Source organism: Podarcis filfolensis (genome assembly GCF_964270895.1).
Source record: "Podarcis filfolensis genome assembly, chromosome: 14".
NCBI lineage: Eukaryota > Metazoa > Chordata > Lepidosauria > Squamata > Lacertidae > Podarcis > Podarcis filfolensis.
The window spans coordinates 22,433,321-22,453,256 of record NC_139616.1 but is presented as its reverse complement, the minus strand read 5'-3'; the positions used below and the strand labels follow the sequence as shown (position 1 = coordinate 22,453,256).

Sequence of the window (19,936 nt, the reverse complement as noted above, 5' to 3'; positions counted from 1 at the left end):
GGGAAGGAGAAGAAGAGGGTGATGCAACCCTGCAAGGCAGAAGAGGAGCCATGGGGGGTGGGTGCAGACATGCAGAAGGGGAAAGAGAGAGTTCAGTGAGCATTCCTCCCCCACAGATGCCCCCACTTGAGGAAATCATACCCCTGCTCACCGATGCCCCACCCCTGGGTTCCTTACCTGACATGATGAGGGCTTCATTAGGCCACACTGTGTGGCCATTGCCCATGGCTATTCAACCCAGCCAGGCCAGGTCACACCAAGCAACAGCCCCACCACAATGACACACACACATGCACACAATGCCACCTCGTTCTACTGTGATTTCCTAGTGTAGTATGATGCAAGCTTTATGTTGAGGGTATTTGAAAGATTCAGGAGATCATACACTAGTGCTAATGGTATATATATTTATGTATTATTGGTGTGACGAATGAATGTGGAGCATTTTGAATACTCAACATGTGCTATATACAGTAAGTGTTAAATGTTATTATTACTTGTATGACCTTTGGTTGTTCCACTAAAAAGCTACCTTTCTAAGTGCTTTGCATCATCTAGGTACGGCCAGAGTAATTCAGCATTCATTATGATTAAGATTAGACTTATTTCTTATGTGAAAAGCCATAAAATAGATAATATTTTTATTACAGAGTGCTTTGCAAATTAACTGTCTTATATACATGGCGAACCACTGCATGGATCTATTTCAAGTCTTGTATATAAAGCGTAACTGATTTAAGCCCACTGCTGGAAGTATAAGCTTCATGGTAACATGTCTGTTACCAATAATGACTGCTTTATGAAAATTATTACTGTAATAGAAATCTATAATACAGGAGAGATTTATATGTCAATCCACAACTGAAGTGCTGGAGAACCTCAGGAATAGCAGCTGAATGAGGCCCTCTGGAGTATTCCATATGGCCCTCAGGTTTCTCTGTAGGCCACACCCTTTACCAGCTAGGCTGTCCACCCTCCTTGTGTGTTTTTGCCTGGCTATAATGTGTTGTGGAACTCGAATAATGCTTCTTAATGGAGAATAGAGAAAGGTGGGCAAGTACGTAGAGAAATTTCACCTACACAAAGATAACATTGACATTTGCTATTCCACTCACTTTTGCTTCTGGCTCTATCCACCACCGGCATGTAGCCCCTGGAAGGTTGCATCGAAGAGAATGTGGCTCCCAGGTTCAAAAGGTTTCTCCACCTTTGATCTACTTTGTAAGCAAGATCAGCTGGAGGATCTGGTCAGAGAAGAGATAGACTGCCATGAAGTTTGTAACTAGGACAGAAGACCAAACTTATACTACAATTCCCCTGATTGAAGAGTACATGAATATTTGGATGCAGGATTCTAAAAGCTGAACGAGGAAGCCAACTAAACCTGAGATCCAAGGTGCCATGAACTGAGGACAACAATAATTTTAGAGTTACTGTTTATGAAAGTGTGTGTGTTGCTGACCTCTGCCAAAGCAAAGCATGAAGGAGTCCAAACTCCTATCTCCAAGTATTCTTTTGAAGCACTGCCAGCTCATGCATGGCATCAATGAAGCAATGTTTGCTGAAATCATGCTCAGTAAACTTAGAAGCATTTATGATGTAGTCTATGACACTGCTCTTAAGAACTCTGGGAAGATTAAGGATTGTCTGAAATGGAAAGAAATGAATGACCTACTAACTCATCAGAGATCAGGTAGAAGAAAGAGACCCTTCTCCCAAAAACTCTCTTAGGACTTTTATTGGTTTTACTGATCCACTTACAACATCTTACTACACCCAATCATTATGGAATTCACCTCAATCAGATTCTGCCCAATTCTATGATGATGATGATGATAGTACCCCACCCATCTGACTGAGTCACCCTAGCCACTCTGGGCAGCTTCCAGCATATACAGAAACATAACAAAACAAAACATAAACCATTAAGAACTTCCCTACACGGGAAACCCTTGTGGTGACAGGAAGCTTGCCTAGACCTACTTTGACTACAACCTCCACCATCTACACTCCAAAAATCAAAAGTCCCAAATGGAATTAAATCTGAGTGAAGCAAAGAAATATTTCTCCTAATGATTCAACAATTATGGAATAAAATCTCTACCAACCTTGTAAGATTAGAAACTCTCTTAGTGATTCTGCCACACTCAGAAGTGCAGCCCAGAAGAAGGCATTCTTTGTGGCAGCCCCTAAGTGGTGGAACTCCTTCTCTACAGAGATGGGCCTGTCTAGCATCCTCAGTGCACAGCTTTCCCCATATGCTGAATAGGCACCTCTTCACCCTGACCTCTAGAAGTTAAGGTATCTTGTTTTGTGGGGACCTGCCTCTTTTGTTAAATTCATACTATCTTGTTCCATCTGGAATGGTTTTGCTTGTTTTATGAGTTACTTGTTCTTCTAATTGTATATTATATTGTTGTAACCTACCCTGCGACCTTATGCTGAAGGGTGGGTAAGAAATCTTAGAAATAAATAAAATAAAACAAATCGGTTATGTTTCATTCATCCTAATTGACTTTCCAGAAGCTGACAAACAGGGCAATAGCACTCTCGCTCACTTGCTCCTTCCCTGCCCAGAAACTAGCATTCCCCGGTGCACTGCTGTTGGGCCTTTGCAAATGCAATGGGGAAACCCAGTATCTTCCATCAAGAACACTGTGCCCTCTATATGTACAGCGGTACCTCAGTTTACGAACTTAATCCGTTCCGGAAGTCCATTCTTAAACCAAAGCCATTCTTAAACTGAGGCGTGCTTTCCCTAATGAGGCCTCCCGCTGCCAGTGCCCTTCCACCGTTTGGCTTCCGTTCATAGATTGAGGTAAAGTACGCTAACTGGAACACTACTTCCGGTTTTGCGGAGTTCATATACCGAATAGTTCGTAAACAGGGCTGTTCTTAAACCGAGAGCACGGCACACCTGGGAGCTCGACAGCCGAAAGAGTTATTCTCTCCAAGGCGACACCCTCAGTGCCCTCAGCCACAAAGTTTCTTCTCTGTTGTGTTTGTATCTTGACCTGAAATGGGTGAGATCCCATCCTCTGAACTGTAACCCTGTGGAGCAGGAAGCAGAGAAGTGGTGTCTCCTGACAAAATTCCCTGTGTCATTGGTGCCCATTGGTGCCCTTCCCCATGGCATCCCCAGACGTCTATATATAATGGTCTTCATCTTCCGGTAAGCCTCTGCCACAATAAATATATCGGAATTTTAAAAACAGCGGGTGGGGAAACTTTATATTTTCTGCCAATGGCCACATTCCCTTGAAGGAAATCTGTTGGGAGCCGCATGCCAGCGGGACTTAAATCTAAAGTGGGTGGGTCCATGGCTAAACATGAGCAAGACACCCCCTTCTCTCTCTCTTGCTTTCTGACACCCCCTTTCCCTGTGCATCTGTCACCCCTTCTCTGTCCCACTCACTCTGCCTCTCTCATTCTTTGACACCCCCTTTACTCTGGGTGTTTCTGCCATTCCTCTTGGTCTCTGACACCCCCCTTTCTACTGTCTGTTTTGCTACCCCATCTCCACCACCACTTCACTCTCTCTTTCTGCCACCCCCTTTCTTCCTATTTCCTATCTCTCTTTCCTTGCCAACCACATGAAATTAGGCTAAGGGCCTCAAGTTGCCCCACCCTTGCTTATAAAGTGTTGCAGTCCTCTTTGTTTTACTTGATTGTGTGGACTATCCATGCAAGTTAAGAGCATGGGGGTGGGGGGGAGAGAAAAAACAAATTGTTTCAGCCCTCCAATGCTGGAGGGCTCCCCTTCCTTCTGTCCCCTTCCTTCCCTCCCTCCGGACAGTTGCCATGATCCCAGACGTTCAAAAACATTTCAGACTTAAAAGGTTAAGATTTAAGTGCAGCTGATTTTATCTGGGCTTTTAACTAACACAGCCAGGTGGATTAGAGCAATGTGTACAATCTCCTCTCTAGACACTTGGGTAAATATGAACAAGCGGCAGGCCAGCCAAAGAAAGAATCTGCTGTTATTGTCTATTAATTTGAAAGAGGAGATTAAAGAAAGTGCAGAAATCAGTAGTGTAAATATCAAAAAGGATTTCAATTTATATCTAAGAACATTACTCTAGCAGCAGCCTGGCTATTTTCAAATAATGTGGTGGGGAGGGCGATTCTCTTTTACAAAAAGGAAAAGGGGAGAGTTGAAAGAAAAAGAAATTTACATATTATCCCCCTTCTCTTTGTTTGCAGGAATGGACACCGGTTTGCTTAACAGAGGTGGATATTGTGTTTGTCCTCTGCATGTCTATAGAACTGCAGCAGCGGGGAGAGAATACGAAGGAAGTTGCAATGAAAGTGCAACTTTTTACTTCTCCTTTTTGCAAAGGACAGTTGTTCTAAATATCATCTCCCTCATCCTCCATTTAGAAATCGCTCCAAAAAAACCCAAAAATAACAAAACCAGAGGCAACCTCCCTTAAGTCTTCCTTTTTTGCCCCAATTCATAAATTATTATTTCATTATTATTATTATTATTATTATTATTATTATTATTATACAATGCTTTTTCATTTCTTATGCATCTTTGCTTTCCTTTGTCCTGGTGAGGAGGTTGCTTTGCTAAAAGTGGCATGATACAGATACATTAAACAGAAGAAAATAAACATTTCATTACATCCCTAGGTTCCTACAGGAACTTCAGGGCAATATACATGACATCATGCAACTTTATCTCAACAATGAAGTTTGTAGCTTTGCTGGTGTAGATTGACTTGGCTAGGTGCACTTTATGGATGAGCAGGGCTCTGAATCTGGGCCCTTCCTGCTATTAATGCTTCTGAATAACAATTGCTAGAAACCTCAGGAAGAAAGAGTGCTCTTGTGCTTGGGTCCCGCTTGCAGATTTCCCAGAAACATCCGGTGGGGCAATGTGAGAACAGAACGCTGGACCAGATGGGCCACTGGCTGATTCTAGCAGGGCTCTTCTTAGGTTCTCACCTGCCAGGATAGGAACTTCTCTGAGCTATACCCAAGCAGCACCTGACACTTGTTGTCATGCTCATTTTAATCAAGCATGTCTGACATAATATCCTGGGATTGGCATATTTCAGCACCAAGAAACTGCGTGGGAGCATAGGAAGCTGAATCAGACCATTGGCTCATTTAGCTTCCTATTGCCTACACTGACTGGCAGCAGCTCTCCAGCAAACATTCGTAGCTCTATTTGGAATTGCGAGGAATTGAGCCTGTAATCCTCTGTGTGGAGAACAGATGCTCTGGCACTGAGCTGCAGCCCTTTCCTAAGTACTAGACCACTAGCTGCTGTTGTTCATATCGTGGAGCCTTACCTGACTATACCTGTTTGGAAACAACACTAACAAGAGTTAAAAAAAACCAGCCAGAATATATGCTCATGCTATTACCTTCCCAATTTATTTTTGAAAACCAAACAGTTGGCTAGTCAGCTCATAAAAACAAACCCATGAGGGTCAGTCTAACCCTTGTGACAGGGATCAAATTGCAGTGACTTCTGCAGACCTGAGTAACACCGGTTTCCCCACGCAGCAGTCTCTGGATTCAGGCCATCTTTCCTTCGGCCCATCACAGGCTCCACCCTGGAGGACGGGGATTATTTTCCAGAAGACACACAAAATAAAGCACGACTAGCAAAATTGCATACAATGAGCTCCTGTCACACAAGACTGAGTGCTTCACTCCATTTGTTGTCTAAACAACTTTGAAGCCACAGGGTTGTGGCGGGGAGGGGGGCAGTGATGGGGGGGCTTAAGAGGCAGGAAAGAAACAAGAGTTAAAGGGGAGGGTTAGAAAGACCATATACAGTGGTACCCCGGGTTACAAACGCTTCAGGTTACAGACTCCTCTAACCCAGAAATAGTACCTCAGGTTAAGAACTTTGCTTCAGGAGAACAGAAATAGCGCGGTGGCAGCTGGAGGCCCCACTAGCTAAAGTGGTACCTCAGGTTAAGAACAGTTTCAGGTTAAGAATGGACCTCCAGAATGAATTAGGTTCTTAACCTGAGGTACCACTGTATAGGAACAGGGGGGGGAAGGTTGCTGCTATAACTTATAGTGAAGAGGGGCCCAAGCTCAGTGGTAGAGCAGCTGCTTTGCATGCAGAAGGTCCCAGGTTCAATGCCCAGTATTTCCAGGTATAACTGGGAGAGACTGAAACTCTGGAGAGTTGCTGTCAGTCAGCGTACTGAGCTAGGCAGACCAAAGGACTCAGTATAAACTCCACTGTTCCCTGTTAGAATTCCAGCAGTTGGCAATTGTGGCACAATTCTGCACTCCTCTGCATTCATGTTGACATGGAATAAAGCACCTTCCTGTTCCTAGAGGGGCTCTACCTGAAGCCAAGCTAGCCTTGAATGCATCTAATGTGTGCATTAGGAAAAATGAAAATAGCAGCCAATTGACTGACAATTTCTAGGGTTGTGGCTGCTCGGAATTGGGGGCTTAACCACCTCCTTGTCTGCTACATTCAGGTGAAAATCTCTCCTTTGAGCTGCTGTTTTCAGTAGGAGGAAATTCCATTGCCCCCATTTTGTGATTCCCAGAATGCACCCCTTTTCTTCTTTCCCTTTGCCTTGACTGGTGGGGGAATAGAGCAATGTGAGCCAACACAGGGAATTAGGAAGCTGCCTTATCCCCAGTCTATCTAGTACAATACTGTCCACACTGATTGGTAGCAGCTCCTGGGCTTTCAGGCAAGAGTATCTCCCAGCTCTACCTACAGAGGCTGTCAGTGATGAATGTTGGATCCTTCTGCATTCAGAACAGATGCTCTGCTACTGAGCTCTGGCCCTTCCCTATAATCTTAGCTGCACAGTAAAGGAGAGGGTTCTGCCTAGCCTCTCGGGCTGTTTTTACTGGGGGTTTAAAGGATCCATTTCCCTTGACATGGTTCCCCCTGGGATTGGACTGAGTCATTGGTCAGAGGCAACATGACCAGTCCTTCAGCCTTGGCTCACTTCAAACTGTAGACTCAGATACATCTGCCCACCCAGGGCGCTCTTTTGTTGGACAAATCTGCCTTTTGAGCGGCTGACTCCCAGTGACAGTTCTCCTGTGGGTTCTCTAAATCCCGCAGCATGAAGATCAACATTTCCAAGGGGCGAGGCAGTCGGAAAAGGCCTTCCATGTGCACCTGTTGGAGACGCTGGGCCTGCATTTCCACTCTAACCTGTATTTGATACGGTGTTGTTACAGCTGTGAGCTGGGTGTGTGTGGCGGCCGTTGTGTTTAAGTGCCTCCAAATGCTGGTCGGTGTGGCAACCAGCTGAATACATAAACCAGGCTCCCCAAACCCCTCGCTGGCCCCGGGTCAGAGTAAATGGAATAATAAAATCCAAACGCTTTTGTCTCAATTTTCCATCGCTGTAGCCTTCCGCATAAATCTACAGCTTCACTGTGACCTCCCCCGTTTGGCGTCAGGGATGAGGCAGTGTGCCTGAGATCCATTTGGTCTTCGTCTTGGGGTCTTTAAAAGCTTTTTCCAATTAATTTTAACGGGCTTCCATAAGGATCGCGTACAGCTTTCTTCTCCACCCATCGGCTTCCCCCTCCCCCCCCACCCCTCTCGCACACCATGCCCCTTGCTTCTTCGGCCCCAGCCCTCTTCAACCAGCTGAGTGGCAGGACATTAAGAGAAGGATGCCGGAAAATATTGATTGCTTTATACATTGTGTGTTTTCTAAGAAGGGTTAACGGAATGGAATGGCTGATAGACGGAACAAGTAGGGAAGAAGAGGGAGGCTTGCACCACTTTCTCATCTTATACTAGCAAAGGAAGATCGCTCTGTCGGACATTAACCTTGTCATCCAAAAAAAGTGGATCATCAAACCCTCCTTTGCAATTTGGTGTGGAAAAATTAGTGTCAGGCCATATCAAGAAGCCTGCTTCAACAGACCCTCCAAGTGTCCCTATTTCCCAGGGACAGTCCTGGATTTGCAGAGGCCATCCCAGTTTCTAATTTGATCTCGGAATGTCCCACTTTTCCTTAGGACGTCCCTATTTTCATCAGAGAAATGTTGGAGGGTATGAAGTTTTATGACCCCTCCCAAGCCAAGGAGATAAGTAACTATACAACCTTTAGAAGACATCTTAAGGCAGCCCTGTATGGGAAAGTTTTTAAAAGTTTAATGTTTTGTTAATATATATGTTGGAAACCACCCAGAGTGGCTGGGGCAACCTGATCAAATGGGCGTGGTACAAATAATAAAATTGCTGTTGTTGTTGTGTTGTTAATATTATTAAATAGAACATCATTATTTTCATCAGAAAAATCTTGGAGGGTATGGTTTAAGGCATGGGTGAAGAACCTTTTTCAGATTCAGGGCCACTTTTTCTTTTGGACAACTTTCTGGGGTCCATGTCCTACTAGTGGTCAAATTATTGCAACAACTATGGAGTCTCATTCTTTGAAATGAGATAAATATTTATTTCTTGTAACTATAGGTCATTACATACCGTAGGCCATTGCAAGAAATGAGTGGCCATAAGTTCTGTGCATGTCCACTTCAAGAAAACCTGTCATGTCCCAAAGTGAGGGAAAGTTGAGAGACTGAGGTAGTGCTGAAAGGTGCCTGTTAGTTTTTTGCAGTAAACTGTCAACTTGCTCAGACTAAATGGGGTCTCAAAGGGTTTTCTGAACCAAACCAGTGTACCAGATGCAGGCAGCTTTGTTTTCTGTGGTCCACATTCTTCTTTCCTTGCAACAGAGGTGGGGAATCCTTTGCAACCCAAGGCCTGCATTTCCTCCTAGGCAACACTCTGAGGGCTGCATGCCACTGGTGGGCAGGGTCAGAGGAAAGGTTGGTGAAGCAATGAATGCGAATCTTACCTTTTTGTACAGTAGGCTAGCTTCTACACACAAATAACCGCCCTGTAACTTACAGACAGCAAGAAAGGTATTATCACAGTTCAAGGACACATGCCACCCCGGCAAAAACACTCAAGGAGGTTGTGGCCTGTGGGAGGGGCTGCGGCCTGGAGAGACAGGGGGCTTGGAGGTCACATTTGGCCCCTCAGCCTGAGGGTTTCCTGGTTTAAGGAGCAGATACCCATTTTCACAGCCGCACAAATTAAAATTATACTTAATCTGGCACTAGCTGGAGTTCATTTTTCTCTGCTAATAAGGTAAACAACAAAAAGATTAAAAGAAGACTTGTTTACTTCCTTGAACCTGTAGGTTTAAAAGGGTGGAACCGACGTTACGTGGCAACTGTAACGGTGCCACTTCTGCTGATCAAAGCAGATAAGTGGGCATGTTTGGGGTATGACAATCCTTGAGTAAACTAGTCCAGAGTTGTTGTGGGCTCTATGTACTAATAGTAATACCTTGATCTTGGCCCTGTAACAAATCAGCAGCCAGTGCAGATCTTTGAGCAGGGTTACAGTATGCTGACAGGATCTCGCACCTGTCAACAATTGTGCTGCATAACCGCACAGCACATTCTGCGCTAACTGCCATTTCTGAACCAAGCGTAGGGTGGGGAGAGGGTTCAACAGCCTTAGAGGCTGCCACAGAGAACAGCGGTGTAGTGTGGGGAGTTGGGCGGCCGTGGCCCCAGGCACAATTTCTTTGAGGGGGTGCACCCCCACCACAGGCTTATTGTGGCTGGAGCCTGTCATGGACCTGGCCCCCGGCACGAGAGGAGCTGCCGAGGCTCGATGTCCCAACACCACCAGCTGACCACAACTCCACTCCTGGGTCAGGCGGTATTGGCATCACCAGCCTTCTCCTCCACTGGGCTCCATCACATGTTTGCACACACACAAACACACACACAGCCACTTTCCGATGCTGGGTTCCAACAGTCTGACACCAGCCTCGTGAAGCTGCCTAGGGCTGCCAGGACACTGCGAGTGTGCCCTTGAAGCAGAGGCGAGGGCTGGGGTGGCGCGGCCGCAGCAGGCTCCCCTTGCCCCCTGAACACCCAGCATGCTGTGCACCCACCCCTTGCAGGTGGTGGCGTACACTCCGCCACTGACAGAGAATGCATCTGCAGGGCTGCCATTAAGCACACAGAGAAGACGATCCGAGGATGGCATATTTCTATATGCATTTTTATAACCAAATTTAATCAGCATCTTCCGCGTTGCAAAAATAAAAATAAAAAGTTCAGATCTTGGTTCGGAGTTAGCAGTGCAAGTGCTTCCACCCTCTCTCTGCCAGAGTGTTGTGAGGAAGGCGCAACCTCTTAAATTACAAATTCTTGTCAGCCTCAGTGGGTGAGAGACCTGCTGTGGCCTCCTCTGGTAAGAGAGTGCCTTAAACTGGCATGTTAGCTCTGGAGGCTGCCTTTTCAGCATTGACCTTTATATTAATGCTAATGGGTTTGGGGAAATAAAATGTAAATTTGTCTCTAAATGGATTAGTCTAGGCTGGGAGGGGGCAGAGGGGGGAGGGGTCTGGTATAGCTTGGAACATTTGCACTGAAATTAAAACATTTGTTCCAACACTTAATTTTATTAGTGGCACAGGCAAGTTGCCTCAATGAGTAATCCATTCTTCCTCAACTCTCCCCTTTCCTCCCTCTCAGGCACCAAGTCTCTACATGCCAGCTTGTTAGACTAATACAGTTTATTTACCTAATAAATGTCTTTTTATCCTCAGCAAGATCCCATTTTGTCAAGATCATGATTTATTTATCTCTGTCTCTGTGTTGGTGTGTGCATGTTTTAAATCCGTAGGTTCAGAGAAGGAAGCGTCTATTCTTGTAATATTCTTGTTGCTTCCCTTATTAATGGAGAAAAAGTTAACTCCAGCTGCTGCTAAATTTAAATATGCTTTTCTGGGTGCTCTCCGTATCTTTGAGAATTCATACTGACTCCTTAAAATCAAAGTTTTAAGGGGAAGGGGCTGCGACTTATAGAGAATATGCAGAAGATTCAACCCATGGTTTCTTCAGGTAGGATTTGGGATGGCCCCTACGTGAAACACTCAAGAGTCACTGCCAGTCAGTGTACACAATCTTGAGCTAGAAAATATTGAGTGTAAACAATAACATGAAAACTCATTGACATCCAATGAAGCTGAATGTTGGAAGATTCAGGACACATAAAATAAAGTTAGTTAGTTAGTTAGTTAGTTAGTTAGTTAGTTAGTTAGTTACACAATGCATAGTGTGGAATTCTGTGGAATTCACTCCCACAGAAGGCAGTGGTGGCCCCCAACTTGGATGGTTTTAACAGAGGACTGGAGCGATTCATGGAGGAGAAAGCTATCAATGTCTGCTAGCCACAGTTGGAGGCAAGAATGCTTGTGAAGACCAGTTGTTGGGAACCGCAGGAGGGCAGAGTGCTCTTGCACTCAGGTTCTGCTTGTGGGGTTCCCACAAGCATCTGATTGACTTCTATGAGAACAGGGTGTTAGACTAGGTGGGCCATTGGCCTGGTTCACGGGGTTCTTATTTTCTTATGAGCAAGGGAGACTTCTTCATAAGGCTTTTAGACGGGTGACTGGGAGTGGCCACCAAGACCACATAACACCGGTCCTGAAAGACCTACATTGGATCCCAGTACATTTCCAAGCACAGTTCAAAGTGTTGGTGCTGACCTTTAAAGCCCTAAATGGCCTCAGCTCAGTATACCTGAAGGAGCGTCTCCATCCCCACTGAGGTCCAGTGCCGAGGGCCTTCTGGCAGTTCCCTCACTGTGAGAAGTGAGGTTACAGGGAACCAGACAGAGGGTGTTCTTGGTGGTAGCACCCACCCTGTGGAACACCCTCAGATGTTAAGGAAATAAACAACTATCTGACTTTTAGAAGACATCTGAAGGCAGCCCCGTTTAGGGATTTTTTTAATGTTTGATGTTTTATCGTGTTTTTAATATTCTGTTGAGAGCCGCCCAGAGTGGCTGGGGAAACCCAGCCAAATGAGCAGGGCATAAATAATAAAATATTATATTATATCTTTATATTAACCTGTTATTTTATTTCTTTTTTGCTTACAGAGAGGATTTTTGTTTTCTTTAATATTAAGCTCCCATCTCAACAACACTCAGTGGCTGAGTGGCTGCACTGCATGCAGAAAATCCCAGGTTCATTTCTCTGCATCTCCAGGCAGGGTAAGGAAAACCTGGAGAGCTGCTCTCAGCCATTGCACACAAAATTGAGCTGGGTGGACCAATGGTTTGAATCAGTATAAGGCAGCTTCCTATGTTCCTAAAGTTCTTGATATGTAAGGATGGAGCAGAAATTCAGTTTGGTTAGGATTTTGAGGCGAACTTCATACTTTGCAAAACAATGGGCAAACCAAAACACAGCTGCCTTTCGAAATTTGCACTTCTCTGAATTTTCTGATGCAGTTCTCCAGCAAAATGGGGATATAGATGCATATATTTATGAAAATGCAAAATTCCTCCCCTTCAAGGGATGAGCCATAACACAGTGGCAAGAGCCTTGAATGCAGAAGGTTGACTCTTCAGCATCTCCAAGTAGGGCTGGGAATACCCTGTGCCTGGAACCATAGAGAGCTAGCCAGTGCAGACAATACTTGGCAAGATGGACCGATTGTCTGACTTGTTATAAAGCAACTCCTTAAGTTTCTATATTCTATCTCATAAGGGAGAATTGCTTTCAAAAATGTGCATAATGAAAACTGCATGCAAAAATGTGTATAACGGGAGAAATTTGCACTAAGATGAGGATGAAATTTCACGATGACTTCATTTAAAGAAATCAGAAACAAAACGGTGCAAAAGGTGGAAGGAAGATAAGATACCAACAAAAGAAGAATGGCAATTGAAAATGATGGACTATGCAGAAATGGCAACACTTACAGAAAAGCTCAAAGACAATGACATTGAGAAATGTAAAAAAAGAATGGGAGGCATTTATTGTATATGTACAAAAATATTGTGAATAAGTAGAAACATTGGCAGGCTTTGACCAAACGCTTGCAAGCAGTTAAAATAAGATGAAGTTTATGGAAGGAAATATGAACTGAAACAATAAAAATTGATGGTATATAATTAAGATAAAATAACAAGGATAAGAAAAAATTATGCAGAAAATATATATATTCAATGAACCAGGAAAGGAAATGGAGGGAAGTCAGGAGGTTAAAGAGAACCTCAGAAAGTATGTTTTTTTTTGTTTTAGTTCTTATATTTCATGTTGGATATTCTGTATTTCTCATTCTTTTCTTTTGATGGAAAATAATTGTTGAATCTGAAATTGTAAAACCAATAAAGATTATTTACAAGAAATCACAAACAGATTTGGAAATGTAGAGAACCTACCTTTATGATTAGAAAACAAGAAACTGAAAGAACCAAAACAGTGAGATCTGCTCATCCCTTCTATGAAGTGTTCTCTCATCTTGTACATCAGACCTAGTGTGCTTCCCTGCTTATTTTGTAGCCCAGATGGTTCAGAAATTCTTTGATACTGCAATGTGGAGGGCCCTGAAAGTCTAGAGCAGTGGTTCCCAACCTTTTTTTGGCCATGCCCCACCTAAGCAACTCTAAAATCCTGATCCCCCCCCCACCAGTGACATATAATTCTTATTATTCAAAAAGTGAACTCCTATTCACATGGAAGAAGCCTAAAAGGCCATTCACTGTTAATAACTCCTTCTTGAATTGCTCCCCTTAAAAATCAAATTGTGCCCCTGTGGGGCATGTGCCCCACATTAGGAACCACAGAACTGCAGCCCCAGCGCAGTCTTTAGCATATGCGCCATCGGAGTATAAAGATCTGCCCAGCGCCCCCAAATTTAGTTTAGCTCCCAAAATAACTTTTATTATGCTTATGCCAGACACCACGCTTATGCCTTATCTCTTGTTTACGAAAGAAGGGAGGAAAAAGAAACAAACTTTTAAATTTGCTCATTTATTTACAATACGCTTATACTTAAGTATACAACACCACCACACTTAAACTTATAAGTATTGTTTAGGCACCTACTTAGGAGAAACATCAGTCGTGTCATAGTAGCACAGCTCAATACAATACATTGAGTCAAGCACCACCATTGTGAATGACAAGCACCGCTGCTGGCGTGGCCTGTCTTTGATAAATGAGCGCACAAAATCGAAAGTCCTTTAGTGAAACAGTAGGTATACATTTTGGTATTACCTAGATATATATGTATTTTGTTTTTCTAGCTTGATCAAAATTATTTATTATTTCATAACAGGTAGATAGTTAAGGGGATGCAGGTGGCGCTGTGGGTTAAACCACAGAGCCTAGGACTTGCCGATCAGAAGGTTGGCGGTTCGAATCCCCATGACGGGGTGAGCTCCCGTTGCTCAGTCCCTGCTCCTGCCAACCAAGCAGTTTGAAAGCACGTAAAAGTGCAAGTAGATAAATAGGTACCGCTCCGGCGGGAAGGTAAACGGTGTTTCCATGTGCCATGACCCGGAAGCTGTACGCCGGCTCCCTCGGCCAATAAAGCGAGGTGACCACCACAACCCCAGAGTTGGCCATGACTGGACCTAATGGTCAGGGGTCCCTTTACCTTTACCTTTAGTTAGAGCTTAGGTGGCTTTAGTGGCGGGCGCCTGGCGCCGCCCAGAATTCGGTGCCTGGGTGCCTCACACCCTTTGCACCCCCGGGTAAAGATGGCCCAGTGCTGCCCTTTAGCCAGTCCCAGGCCCCTCATCCGCCCATGCACTAATTCACACATGCATGCTTTCGGAAGGTGAGGGAACCAGTAAGCAGATACATTCTGTAGTGAAATAGTATCCAATTGCCTAATGTAAACTGTGATTAGTGGCTCAACGCCTGGACAGTGAATGAGCAGTTTTGCAATCCTCCCTCTCCTTCCCTCCTCCCTCCATGAAGGACTCCGAGTCAGCGCTATGCGTTGCCAATCTGTCACACAGTCAAGCCGCCGCACTTTCTGGTATTGCAATGTCTTCAGCTGGTTTGTGTCAGAAGCCTCCCAGTGTAGAGGGAAGTTTTCCAGAAGCTGCCGATTGAGTGTCTGTCTGCCTGGATCAAGAGTGTTGCCAGTTTAACGTCCCAGCAAGGGGTCTGCCACATCTGGCTAACAAACCGTTTGGTTGGGGGGGAGAGCAGGGAGGAAAGGTTTTGTACCAGCAGGATTCAGCGCTTTGCGATGTGATTAACAGTGGGAAGGGTGGCATTCCAAAGAAACCCGCAAGGCTTTCGAGGAAGCGAAGGCTGCGGCCTAGGGAGGCAAGAAGGAAGATTCAGCTCCTCGCGCCAATTCGGGTCTCAAAGCGATGGAGTGAGGCCTCTCTGATTGTGAGCTCCCCTGCCCTGTTACAAATTGAGATTTTATTAGCTCAGAGCCAGATGCTTCTCCTTAGAAGAGATTAATCTCAAGTTCATCATATCACTTGAGACGCGGCGATACCGAGGCCTTGCGCTTGATGGCAAACATGTGTAAAATGAACAAGACCCCCGTGATCCGGGGAAAGAGCCCAAGGAAATGTGGACTCGTGTAGGAACGCCCCGCGTGTGAGCAAAGGCCGGCCTGCTTTTTCTTTGCTTTTTTCTTTCTTTCTGGCTTGGCTTTCTCTGAGCCGTACGGATGAGTGCAGCAAAATAAATAAAATTAAGATGGCAAATTCTCCCACCACGGATATGGTTACTGTCTGCCAAGCAGCTGCCAGCTCTCAGATGTTCTTAAAGGAGACGGTGACTATTCCCTGACCAAAAGCAAAGGCTGGGGGTGGAAGAGGGAGGGAGGGAGGGAAAAACAGGACGGGGGTTTTCAGCAGATTAGAGGGCTCATGGAATGGGGTCCTTTTGAGAAGATCTCCAATGGAGGGTTTAATTGTTTCCAAATGAGGAGCATTATGGGATGGACAGCATTCAGGGCCAGCTTTTGAGCCGCTGTCTGTTGAGAGATCCTAAGCCAGCCCTGCCGCACGCAGCAGCTGCTTTACATTTAAAGAGATTCACAGAGTGGATTTGTGAATGACAGCGCAGGAGACAAATGAGACTGGCCATAGCTGGACAGGGAATGGCTCTCTCAAGAGAGGGGGGTGGGCTACTTGTTCAGCTAGAGCTTCAGACCCACACCCTCTGGCTGTATTTGACTATCAAAGCCCAAAATGACCCCAATGAATTTTGATTGCAGGGGCCTAGCATAGAGTGGGGTTCTGTGCAGTTACCTCTTGACGTACACAGTCCTGCTCTCTCGTTTCTGTTCTGTTAAGGGTGCCATGTTACTTTGGACCATTCCCTGGCTTAAACAGGAGCATCTGAGAAGGCCATTAAAGGATGAAATAACTCCACTAGTTCCTTCCTTCCTTCCTTCCTTCCTTCTTCCTTCTTCCTTCTTCCTTCTTCCTTCTTCCTTCTTCCTTCTTCCTTCCTTTCATGCTAGGAAAAAAAGTAGATTTCATGATGTTTGAGAGATTCACTACCAGTGAACTTAATAAAACATGCACAATGGTGCTGAAAGTACAGTCCAACTAAACGCACTCACTCGTAGGCCCTCTCAGTTTCAACAGTGGACTTAAGAGACATCCTCCCATCACTTATCACTCATAGGTGTATCTATTTAACATACACTGATGCGCTAACTGTCACTGGCTGTTAATGTTTGCATCCCATTGCTGTTGAGCTCCTGCCTCACTCCCCACCCAGCTGAGATTTCACTTCATGCATCTGGCAAAGCGGCCTTGGAGCCACAGATGCTTATGCCACAACAAAGTTGCGGCAGAAAACTCTGTTTCAAGAGACTAATGGTATGTTCACACTTAATTTAAGATGCACTCACTGTGTTTCCGGTGCTGTATTTTTAACCCATGTCCAAAAGAAGTTCCCAGTAGTGTGTATGTGTGTGTCCTGTTTCTTTTTGAAGAAGAAGAAAAGCAGTTGACGTGTTTTGTTTTGTTTTCAGCTTCACAGTGATTGGAATGCACAAGACAATGCAAATTCATCTTTAAACTAAGGTGTGCACACCGTTACCAAATCTGCCTCTTCTGCTGTGGGCAGACCTACGGTGGTGATGTCATCGTGGGAGTGAACAGGAACAGATTCAAAAAGTGTTCAAAGTGTTCAGACTTTTCATACTCAGACTTGACACTGACTAGTATCTCTCAGCAATGTCACATTTAGATAACGTCTCTTACCATTAAAATTAAGAAGCTAAATTAAGGAGCTAAATTAAGAAGAATTTTGGTTATGTACTAGCTTGTGTTGTTCCCTGCCCCTATTTTTAAAGGGTGTAGAAACATTCCTTTTAAAAGGGTCCATTTCAAGTTTGTATGAGAAAACTTACTTCCATATATATATAATACAAATAACATAACATAACATAACAACATAAAACAACACCAGGGGAATGTATGGATACTGAAAGAAGAGTTCAAGAATCTTGAACGAAGAGCCCCGATAAGCAGCTCTCTGCACCTTCCCCTCTGTTAGTTCACACATTACATTCAACAAGTGCATGATCTGTAACTATGCACACAAACAGTTGAGCTCTACATTCAGACAGCGATTCATATGTGATGTTCAATCAGTGTACAATCTGTGTGCAGAACTGTACAAATAAACAAGCATACACTCTTTCACACAAATACTTGTAGAGCTATTGACACAGCTTGTATCTAGACTGAGTGTAACATCTGAATAGTCCAGCTTGGTCAGATAAAGGAGGTGTGTGCTGGGCTGCACTGACCAGAAGCTCCACCCAGCCAGAATTTACAGGCTGGCCAGGTGATATACTGAGCCAATCAGCTCCAAATGCCTCCATAAAGCTGGAGCTCACTATCTGCTGCCTTGTTTTCCAGCATCTTGTGCTTCCTGTGGTCAGTCAGATGGCATTGCAAAGCCCGTATGCAGGACATGAGTGCAAGAGCAGCACTATCGCCACTTGTGACTGCCAGCAACTGCATCTGACACTCAGTGGAGGCAGAACATAGCCACCCTGGCATGTTTGTGTATGTGTCTGTGTGTGCACTATGGTTTCATATTTTGACCTAAAGAAATAGAATCACAGAATCACAGAATTGTAGACCCTGAGGATCCTCTAGTCCAACCCCCTTGCAATGCATGAATTATACAGCTGTCCCAAACAGGAATCAAATCTGCAACCTTGGCATTATCAGCACCCCACTCTTTATTTCAACTCGGTAAATACAGCTTTAATATTATACACCCCAATATTCTCAAGTAGTTCTGAGGAAAACAATGACAAAAGTTTTCAGAATATAAAGTGTCCATACACACATGCACAAACTTTTGCTCAAAGGGGGGAAAACCCTCTTTTGGTGCTGGATAGAGGGTGGGAATATTTATGATATGAATTTTTAAATGCCTCTGGTTTATTTATGGTTTATTGTTTGTTTTGGGGGGGATGATATCTTAAGTTGGTTTAATTGCATATCACCTCCTTTTTCGTTATTTGCCATATTTGGGGGGGGGGGCACCTTAACCTTTAACAGAAATTTGTCATGTCTTCATGGAAATTCAGTGGGCAAAAAAAATAATTTCAAAATGCTGAAGTACAAAAAAGAATGTAAACCCTGTTAACCCTTCAGTCTGTAGATAATATGAGCTTGTTTAGCACCTATGATGATGCTGAATATAGGTCTATCTATGTACATAGTGTTTTGTGCAGTAAGAAAGAAAAAATTGTGTGCGTGCGCACACAGCTAGGTCTCTGCCCTCAGGATCTTACAATCACTTTTTTACAGATGGGGAGACAACAATGAACAAACTGTATCCAGAAAGATAATTATATTTGCTAATAACATTTCATATGGCTATATGCTTGCCAACATTCCTGAATGTTTCTGATTTTTTTTTTACTATGCAATTGCTATTATCAATACTGGAGACTAGCGGGACTGTCTCATAAAACTAAGAAGGTGGTGAAAAAATTGTCTTGTGAGCTATTTACCAAACTGCATTAGTCAAAATACTGCATTTTAAACCCTCTTAAGCTGTTATACATCATCATATAAGTCATCACAAAATAGTGCAGGCAAGTTCCTAAGAATTATGTTGACACAGGAAGTGCCAGGAAATGTGCAGGGAAATTTCCATCTCCCCATATATATCAGAAGTCACATCCTCCCATCAAAATTAACATATTATACTGCTAATATTTCAAGGTAATGTTTTCTCATGCGGAGGCTATATTTTATCCGTTAATATGAGCCATGTATTTTATTTCTTTTTTTAAAAAAAAAAATCAATTACAGCATCAACAAACCATGATCCTAGATCTGACAAGTGAATGGTCAGCTTGTAAGGCAGCATTGCAATTGATCATGGCAGAAGCAGGTTTTTTCTCTCTCTCTCTCTCTATATATATATATAAAGAAAAGCAGATTTTTGTGCATCTTGCAAAAGTATAGGGTTTAGATCCAGATACTGGATTGTATCCAGTGTTAGTCCTGCTCAGAGTAGACCCATTGAAATTAACATATATAACTAACTTAGGTCTGATCATTTCAATGGACCACTGAGAGTTGTACTCTGAGTACTACTTTGTTGGGTCCTAAGTCATGCTTAGAGCAGACTTCCAGAAACCAGCAGAACTTACGAACTTAATAAAAGTGCAATCACATTAAAAAAAAAACTGATAAAATTGCATGACTTGAATCAAAATGACAGAGTGTTGTCGCACCTTAAAGACTAACAAATTCATAATTGTATTAGATTTCATAGACTACAGTGCACTTTATCAGAGGAATTTCCCGGACATAGCTAGGATTTCTCTGTGGGAAACAGTGTCCGGGCAGGAACCGCCACATAATGTCCGGGAAAATCCGGACGTATAGCAACTATGTCAGAAGTGTAGAATTTGGCAAAACAAAACAAAAAAGCTCAGCAACTTTGCCAAAAATCTCAGCAACTTTTGTGTCCTGATTGCCATTTTTCTGAAATATGGCAACCCTATTTATTGAGTTCCATGTATATAAATATATAATAAATATACAGTCAGGCAAACCTACCCAGATATGCAGAATGTTGAAGTGTGTTTTAATTTGATTTTAATTTGATTGCTGATTTTAATTTTTTAA

At 43.7% G+C, this 19,936-nt stretch overlaps 1 long non-coding RNA gene across 1 annotated transcript in view; it reads right to left on the bottom strand.

The window, feature by feature from the left end:
* Nucleotides 1-1,181: 1,181 nt before the first annotated feature.
* The window catches only part of LOC310749841, a 40,040-nt gene continuing 21,285 nt past the window's right edge, over nucleotides 1,182-19,936 (bottom strand). The window contains exon 3 of the long non-coding RNA XR_014541840.1: nucleotides 1,182-1,244. This is a non-coding gene — a long non-coding RNA (uncharacterized lncRNA). The remainder of the gene's footprint in view (nucleotides 1,245-19,936) is intronic.